This window comes from Schistocerca nitens, chromosome 9 (assembly GCF_023898315.1).
Source record: "Schistocerca nitens isolate TAMUIC-IGC-003100 chromosome 9, iqSchNite1.1, whole genome shotgun sequence".
Lineage (NCBI taxonomy): Eukaryota > Metazoa > Arthropoda > Insecta > Orthoptera > Acrididae > Schistocerca > Schistocerca nitens.
Window position 1 is genome coordinate 322,991,882 of NC_064622.1, and position 8,093 is coordinate 322,999,974.

At 40.6% G+C, this 8,093-nt stretch overlaps 1 pseudogene; it reads left to right on the top strand.

Moving 5' to 3' along the window:
- Positions 1-7,669: 7,669 nt before the first annotated feature.
- LOC126204697 (5S ribosomal RNA) lies at positions 7,670-7,787 on the top strand (annotated as a pseudogene).
- Positions 7,788-8,093: the final 306 nt, after the last annotated feature.

The window sequence follows — 8,093 nt, forward strand, 5'->3', positions numbered from 1 at the left end:
ATGGAAAAAGCTTAAGGCAATTGTAAAATGCGTTTTAGACAGGTGCGTGCCGAGTAAAACTGTGAGGGACGGGAAAAACCCACCGTGGTTCAACAACAAAGTTAGGAAGCTACTGCGAAAGCAAAGAGAGCTTCACCCCAAGTTTAAACGCAGCGAAAACCTCTCAGACAAACAGAACCTAAACGATGTCAAAGTTAGCGTAAGGAGGGCTATGCGTGAAGCGTTCAGTGAATTCGAAAGTAAAATTCTATGTACCGACTTAACAGAAAATCCTAGGAAGTTCTGGTCTTACGTTAAATCAGTAAGTGGCTCGAAACAGCATATCCAGACACTCCGGGATGATGATGGCATAGAAACAGATGATGACACGCGTAAAGCTGAAATACTAAACACCCTTCTTCCAAATCTGTTTCACAGAGGAAGACCGCACTGCAGTTCCTTCTCTAAATCCTCGCACAAACGAAAAAATGGCTGACATCGAAATAACTGTCCAAGGAATAGAAAAGCAACTGGAATCACTCAACAGAGGAAAGTCCACTGGACCTGACGGGATACCAGTTCGTTTCTACACAGAGTACGCGAAAGAACTTGCCCCCCTTCTGACAGCCGTGTACCGCAAGTCTCTAGAGGAACGGAAGGTTCCACATGATTGGGAAAGAGCACAGGTAGTGCCAGTCTTCAAGAAGGGTCGTCGAGCAGATGCGCAAAACTATAGACCTATATCTCTGACGTCGCTTTATTTGTTCATGAGACCCAGAAAATATTAGATACAGGCTCCCAGGTAGATGCTATTTTCCTTGACTTCCGGAAGGCGTTCGATACAGTTCCACACTGTCGCCTGATAAACAAAGTAAGAGCCTACGGAATATCAGACCAGCTGTGTGGCTGGATTGAAGAGTTTTTAGCAAACAGAACACAGCATGTTGTTATCAATGGAGAGACGTCTACAGACGTTAAAGTAACCTCTGGCGTGCCACAGGGGAGTGTTATGGGACCATTGCTTTTCACAATATATATAAATGACCTAGTAGATAGTGTCGGAAGTTCCATGCGGCTTTTCGCGGATGATGCTGTAGTATACAGAGAAGTTGCAGCATTAGAAAATTGTAGCGAAATGCAGGAAGATCTGCAGCGGATAGGCACTTGGTGCAGGGAGTGGCAACTGACCCTTAACATAGACAAATGTAATGTATTGCGAATACATAGAAAGAAGGATCCTTTAATGTATGATTATATGATAGCGGAACAAACACTGGTAGCAGTTACTTCTGTAAAATATCTAGGAGTATGCGTGCGGAATGATTTGAAGTGGAATGATCATATCAAGTTAATTGTTGGTAAGGCGGGTGCCAGGTTGAGATTCATTGGGAAAGTCCTTAGAAAATGTAGTCCATCAACAAAGGACGTGGCTTACAAAATACTCGTTCGACCTATACTGAGTATTGCTCAACAGTGTGGGATCCGTACCAGATCGGGTTGACGGAGGAGATAGAGAAGATCCAAAGAAGAGCGGCGCGTTTCGTCACAGGGTTATTTGGTAAGCGTGATAGCGTTACGGAGATGTTTAGCAAACTCAAGTGGCAGACTCTGCAAGAGAGGCGCTCTGCATCGCGGTGTAGCTTGCTCGCCAGGTTTCGAGAGGGTGCGTTTCTGGATGAGGTATCGAACATATTGCTTCCCCCTACTTATACCTCCCGAGGAGATCACGAATGTAAAATTAGAGAGATTCGAGCGCGCACGGAGGCTTTCCAACAATCGTTCTTCCCGCGAACCATACGCGACTGGAACAGAAAAGGGGGCTAATGACAGTGGCATGTAAAGTGCCCTCCGCCACACACCGTTGGGTGGCTTGCGGAGTATAAATGTAGATGTAGATGTAGATGTAATCCAAGGTAAGTATGAAGATTCTTTGAAACCTATTATGAAAATTTTGTTATTCTATTCGGAGCGAAATGACAATATACAAACTGTACGTTAAATACAGTTTTGGAAGCAGCGAATATGAACGAGAACAATACAATGTAGCAATCTGAGCTTGGCGAAGAGCGAGGAGAGTAGTTACCTGAGTTGCGGATCGTAAACATTTCCGCCCTCTTCCCATTTTTGATGCAGTCTGCAGTGGCCATATTCACGCATGCGCGCTTTACCCAACACGCTAATGCGTCGCACAACAAACAATGAGTGATTATAAGGGACAGAGTATCTTTCAAACATTAAGTAGTGAAAACGACAAAATAAGACTTAATCGCACATTGGAAATCCTGTAAATAAACAGCATTAAGTAAACACCAACACACAGATAAGACGAAATTACACGAAATTCGAACAACTGAACTAACAATTTTTCCGTGTTAGGTATATAATCAGCTATAGCAATAAAGAGTACGCTTGATAACTTGTGTCGCTAGCCAATGTATTAACCATAAGAATAAAAATGTATTTCGAGTATTCTTACTGAAAACTATGAATTTTCTACACAAATTTTGCTAGTATGAAATTTTTTATCCAATAACATGTCCGTTTTTTGTGTCACTGTGTGACAAACTTCAAAACCAACTTCACACATGTGAGCATATCTAGGCTTAGGACTCTGTACAACAGGAAAGATTAATCGAATAGGAAGCTATGTACAAAATCAATTATTTACACAGAAAGAGCTATGGTAATGAATGAGGAAAGAACTGTTCACAGAAAGGTTATGATTACATTAAAATAATAAATAAAACAAATGTTAACGAGTAGGCTACAAAGAACAATCTATCAAAACAAGACATGGTTGTCTCACTGGGAGTTCCGCGATCGTTCATTAAGTAAAATATGGCGTTTCAGTCTTCGATCGAAGACTGAAACGCCATATTTTAAGAACAAGCTAATTAATATAGCGATGGTACTAAAATTAAGTGTGTTTTATATTACGCTATCTACCGCGGCTAATTACAATAAGAAAGAACTGCACTATTTATATAAAACTACAACCGATTATGATATGATTATTATACAACACTCTACGCTGTTCTATTGAAAACTACCTCTATATTAAAATGAATATGAGAAATTAATGTGCTGTACGGGAAGCAATTAAAAATAGGAGAAAAAATTTGGTACAGATCATTAAAATGGCAGAGATAGCAATTACTAGCCTCAAGGTGAGTTAAGGTTTCTTGTGGCAAATAAAAGTTATTTACAAAAACACTGTGCAGCAGGCAAATTGCCATCAGAGTGCATGAGGAGGTATGAAATATTGATAAATATATTGCAAGCCATTACTTGCTTTAATGCTAATATATATGTTAAATGTTATCAATTTTACATAAATAAAAGTATAATCTTCTCAATAGTCTACAAACCATGAGCTGTGTATATACTTTTTGTAAATAAATTAAAGAATTTATTCATGGCACAGCCAGCTAAAATGTAATAACGAGTAAACTGAATTTTACATTAACTTGGCCTGTATGTTAAGCGATTATATAAGCCTTTGAGTGCTATGTCCAATGAAATACATGTATGATTACGCAAGTAACGTTTGAGAGTGAATTAACATTTATGTTCACATTGTACAAAGAGTAATACAAAACTGATGTTGCAATAACACTTCAACACTATATACAAACACAGTGTTACCAGTGAACCTGTACACAAAATGCAACGCAAGGATATATACGTGTACCTCGGTTTATAACATAGAAAGACGGTTTAAAAAGTGCTTAGCTGACTAAAAATTTATAAATAACACACAAAGGATTCTGAGGCATAGATAGGAAAATAATAAGTACTATAGTGTGATCAGAAAATGAATATACAACTAGTATTTCACCTATCCTTGTAGCAAGTGGCCTAAATCGCTTGAGAAAACAAATGCTAGTGAAAGAAAATGCATGATGTTTATCTTAAACAGAAGTTGCTTGATGTAATTCCTATGGTTTTCGTTTTCTCGCGTAGTGGTGCAACTGGTCTTCATTGTGTTCATGATGATTTCAGTTTTCAGGTTGTTATCGGATATCTACAGATGTTGATAAGTAAAATCTCCACTCACTGAAAGAAATAAAAAGGATAAAATTTTCTTAGAGCTAAAATAAAGGTGACAGCTAAAATTAATTACGAGGAACCTAGAATTATAATATAGATAATAGTTTCTTGTAACTGTGCATGCATGACTTTTATTTGTTTCATGTCTTTGTAAAGATGTTCATGTATATTTTGTAAATCTGAGAAAACCAGTCTTACATGATATCAGACGTATTAGAAAGCGCAAATGTACGTGAAGGAGAGTTACATAAGTTGCGCAATGTCCCTCAAATATGTGCAGTTGCCACAAAGTCTTTAAAAAATAGAGTTGTGAGACGATTCAAGTTCGCAGTCGCCAAGTGATCCATCATCTGCAATGCAGAAAGTTAAATGAATACTCAGTGTCACGCTGAATTAGCAGAACAGTAACACCTGTTTGCTAATGGAAAGGTGAACACGACGATGATTTCATCCAGACGTAGCTGGTCCAGCAGGGACCATCGGCTTCGCAGTGCAGTGGAGACCGTCGTATCCTGAGTGTACACTATGAACTGCTCACACTCCATCACATGCACAAATAAGGCTCTACGTGGTGAGGGAAACATTAGCCGCGAGAAGCTTCAAACAATGGAGCCAGCTCAATCCCACGACTCGACGACAACAGAAACAAAGGAAAAAGAAGAAAAATGGCTCTGAGCACTATGGGACTTAACATCTGAGGTCATCAGTCCCCTAGAACTTAGAACGACTTAAACCTAACTAACCTAAGGACAGCACACACATCCATGCCCGAGGCAGGATTCGAACCTGCGACCGTTGCTGTCACGCGGTTCCAGACTGTAGCTCCTAGAACCGCACGGCCAGGAAAAAGAAGATTCAAAGTTTTGTTGCAAACTAGAGGAGAGACACTCAGTTGTCATACATGTAAATAAAAAAAGACAAATGTTTAGTTAAATGTGAAAAAGGACTACAACATATGAAACAAAATTTGTAATGTTTAAACAATTGATTTTTTGTAATTTTAATATGTGTAGGAAAATTTTTGATAAAATGTATAACATATAAAAACGAGGTTCCCACATAGTTGACACACGTTAATCAAGTAGTATATTAAGTAATAACAGACAGATATGCCAATAAGTGAACAGCCAAATTAAACATTTTTGATCCGTCGGCCGTGAAAGCAAACGACAGCACCGTGTCCCTCTGGGTAAAAAACGTAAAATGTATAAATTAATAACAACAGGAAGTTTTGTACTAATGCTGTGTATATGAAACCACAGCCCACAATATGGGGTAGGCGCAATGGCGCTTGCTAGACGTTTCCAAAGACGTACACATAAGATATTAAAGGAAGCAATGCGTTGCAGCGCAGATGGTGTTAGAGGGGCGAGATGTGACATTTTTAAGTCGGAAAAACGAGAGAACTCTGTGATGTGTCTTGACGAAGAGAGGACCCGAACATTTTCTCACTCTTCCTATTGTAAAGCTTTTGTTAATAACATTGGATTCTGGATTAATACAAATAATGTCAAGCGAATTACAGTGCCTGTCTATTTGTCTGACAAACACTTCATAACACCCCATCGAAATATGAGTTTCTTTCATTAGGTAACATGGTCAACAGTTAGCAACATCTATGGATGTTGTATTCGAGACGATCGTCGCAGCAGAAAGAAGAGGTAAATTTTCCCACCGAGAAGACAATACAACTAAGAACATCTACTACTTAATTTCCTAGAAAGTTTATTCCACATATCTTGCCGTAAAAGCATTTCATTAACTTCCATGCATGACTTCACAGTCAAAAACTCTTATTCATTATCCAGTCAGTAGTAAGAAACAGACTAGGATACACAGTACTGTTTGATGCAGTAGTGCGAGCCGTTTACGTGATATCTGTTTTCAGAAGTTCCCACACTGATACTTGTTTATGCCATTCAACATACGTAGCTGCTAGGTACGATGTTTTTATGTTTGCTTACAGTGTACTTGTTTGTACCTGGAGTGCATTGCTACTTGCTAATGAGTTAGCGTGTGACAGTCCAAGTAATAGGTCGTGGGTAGTCTATGGGATTTCCCAGTGGAGAAAAAGCCGACATTCTCATGGTGAATGGAGAGTGTAGGAAGCATTCAGTTCGTTCTTGTATGGTGTATGCGGCAAGATATTCCAATAACCATCAAGCATCTCGGCAATTATTTATCAACCTCTTCAGCTAGTTACATGAAAGTGGTAGTGTAACATCTAGACAACGTAACATAAGGAAAAAAGTTATGACAGAAGAGAGAGAAATAAACGTGCTTGCTGCTGTTGCAGTTGATCCGCACCTCAGCTCCCACGCAAGCGCAAGAGGAAGTGGCATGAGTCAGTCAAGTGTCCCACACATTCTCCATCCACATAGGCTCCATCCCTATTACATCTCCCTTCATCAAGAGCTGCCTGGAAGCGATTATGGCATTAAGACAGGATACTAAGAATGTATCATGTGTCTTGTTTAGCGATGAAGCCACATTTGTCGGTCATAGCCAGGTAAACCGCCGAAACATGCACTATTTGTCAGTTGGCAATGCCCGTTGCCTTCACCATGTGGAATGTCAGCATCCATGGAATGTATTCGTATGGTGTGGGATAGTGAATCATCAGCTCATAGGCCTGTTTTTCATAAACGGAACATCGAAAATGCACAAGTATCGCAACCTTCAAATAGACCATCTTTGTCGGATGCTAGAAAAAGTTCCTCTGCAAACTAGGAGTAACCTCACCTACCAACAGGATCTCTGATCAGCCCGTAGTGCACGAAGTACTGCAGCATGTCTTCACGAATCGTTTCCAAATCGTTGGATTGGACGCAGAGGACCTTGACCAACGCGTTCCCCGGATTTGACTTCTGTAGACCATTTTCTGTGGGGAAATTTGAAAGACATTATCTACAAAGGCATATCAACACTTATGATATACAACGACGTATTACTGCAGCCTGCTCGTACATCTCGGCTGAAATGCTAGCATCTTCGCCGCAATTGTCCCAGACTAGGAGTGTACATTGTCGCTGCCAGTGATTATTTTGAACACAATCTCCGATGGCCAGCTGTCTCGTTACTGGTAAGAATCCACATAACTGGTCTACGCACTTGTATTGTTCTTTAGTGTGTGCTACCACAGATATTGTACAAGTGATGGTGTGGGAACTTTTCAAAGTAAGATATCTTGTAAACGACTCGCACTAGATTCCTGCAACAGACCACTTACATTCCTATTTACCCTACTTTTTGTCTCTAAACGTCAACAGACATTGTTCCATTTAAAAAGTGTATGTTTGCATGAAAAGGTTAGAATTTCGCTAACAACACGAGCGCCTGGCTACCAATCCATTCTGTAAAAACCGCACGTCAACAGCTCTTTAAATGATTCTCCCTTTGTGCATAATTAAGTTTTTACGGAACGCTTGGGGCACCAGTCCTGTTCGCACTTGGTCATTTATTTGTATGCTCAGTACTGAAAAAGCTGTTTGGCATTCCCCCTCCCACTCTTGGCGTACGTAATGCTTTGTATCGTCGAAACCACTGTCGTTTCTGTAATCCGTTCCAATCCTTCTTCTTTGCCTCATCGTGGTATTTCTCCCAGTTACCTGTTTTTATATTCCAAACATAAGGATTCTGGGCCAATGGCCTTGCAGCAGTGGTAACACCGGTTCCCGTCAGATCACCGAAGTTAAGCGCTGTCGGGCTGGGATAGCACTTGGATGGGTGTCCATCCGGTCTGTCGAGCGCTGTTGGCATGCGGGGTGCACTCAGTCCTTGTGAGGCAAACTGAGGAGCAACTTGATTGAGAAGTAGCGGCTCCGGTCTCGTAAACTAACATACGGCCGGGAGAGCGCTCTGCTGACCACATGCTCCTCCAAATCCGCATCCAGTGACACCTGTGGTCTGAGGATGACAGGGCGGCCGGTCGGTACCGTGGGCCTTCCAAGGCCTGTTCGGAGGGAGAGAGATGGATTATGACTTCGACAGTAATTGCTATCATTGTCGGAACGCATATTTTCCAAAAATTGTCCGAAACCTCAGTTGTAATAATGCACATTTTA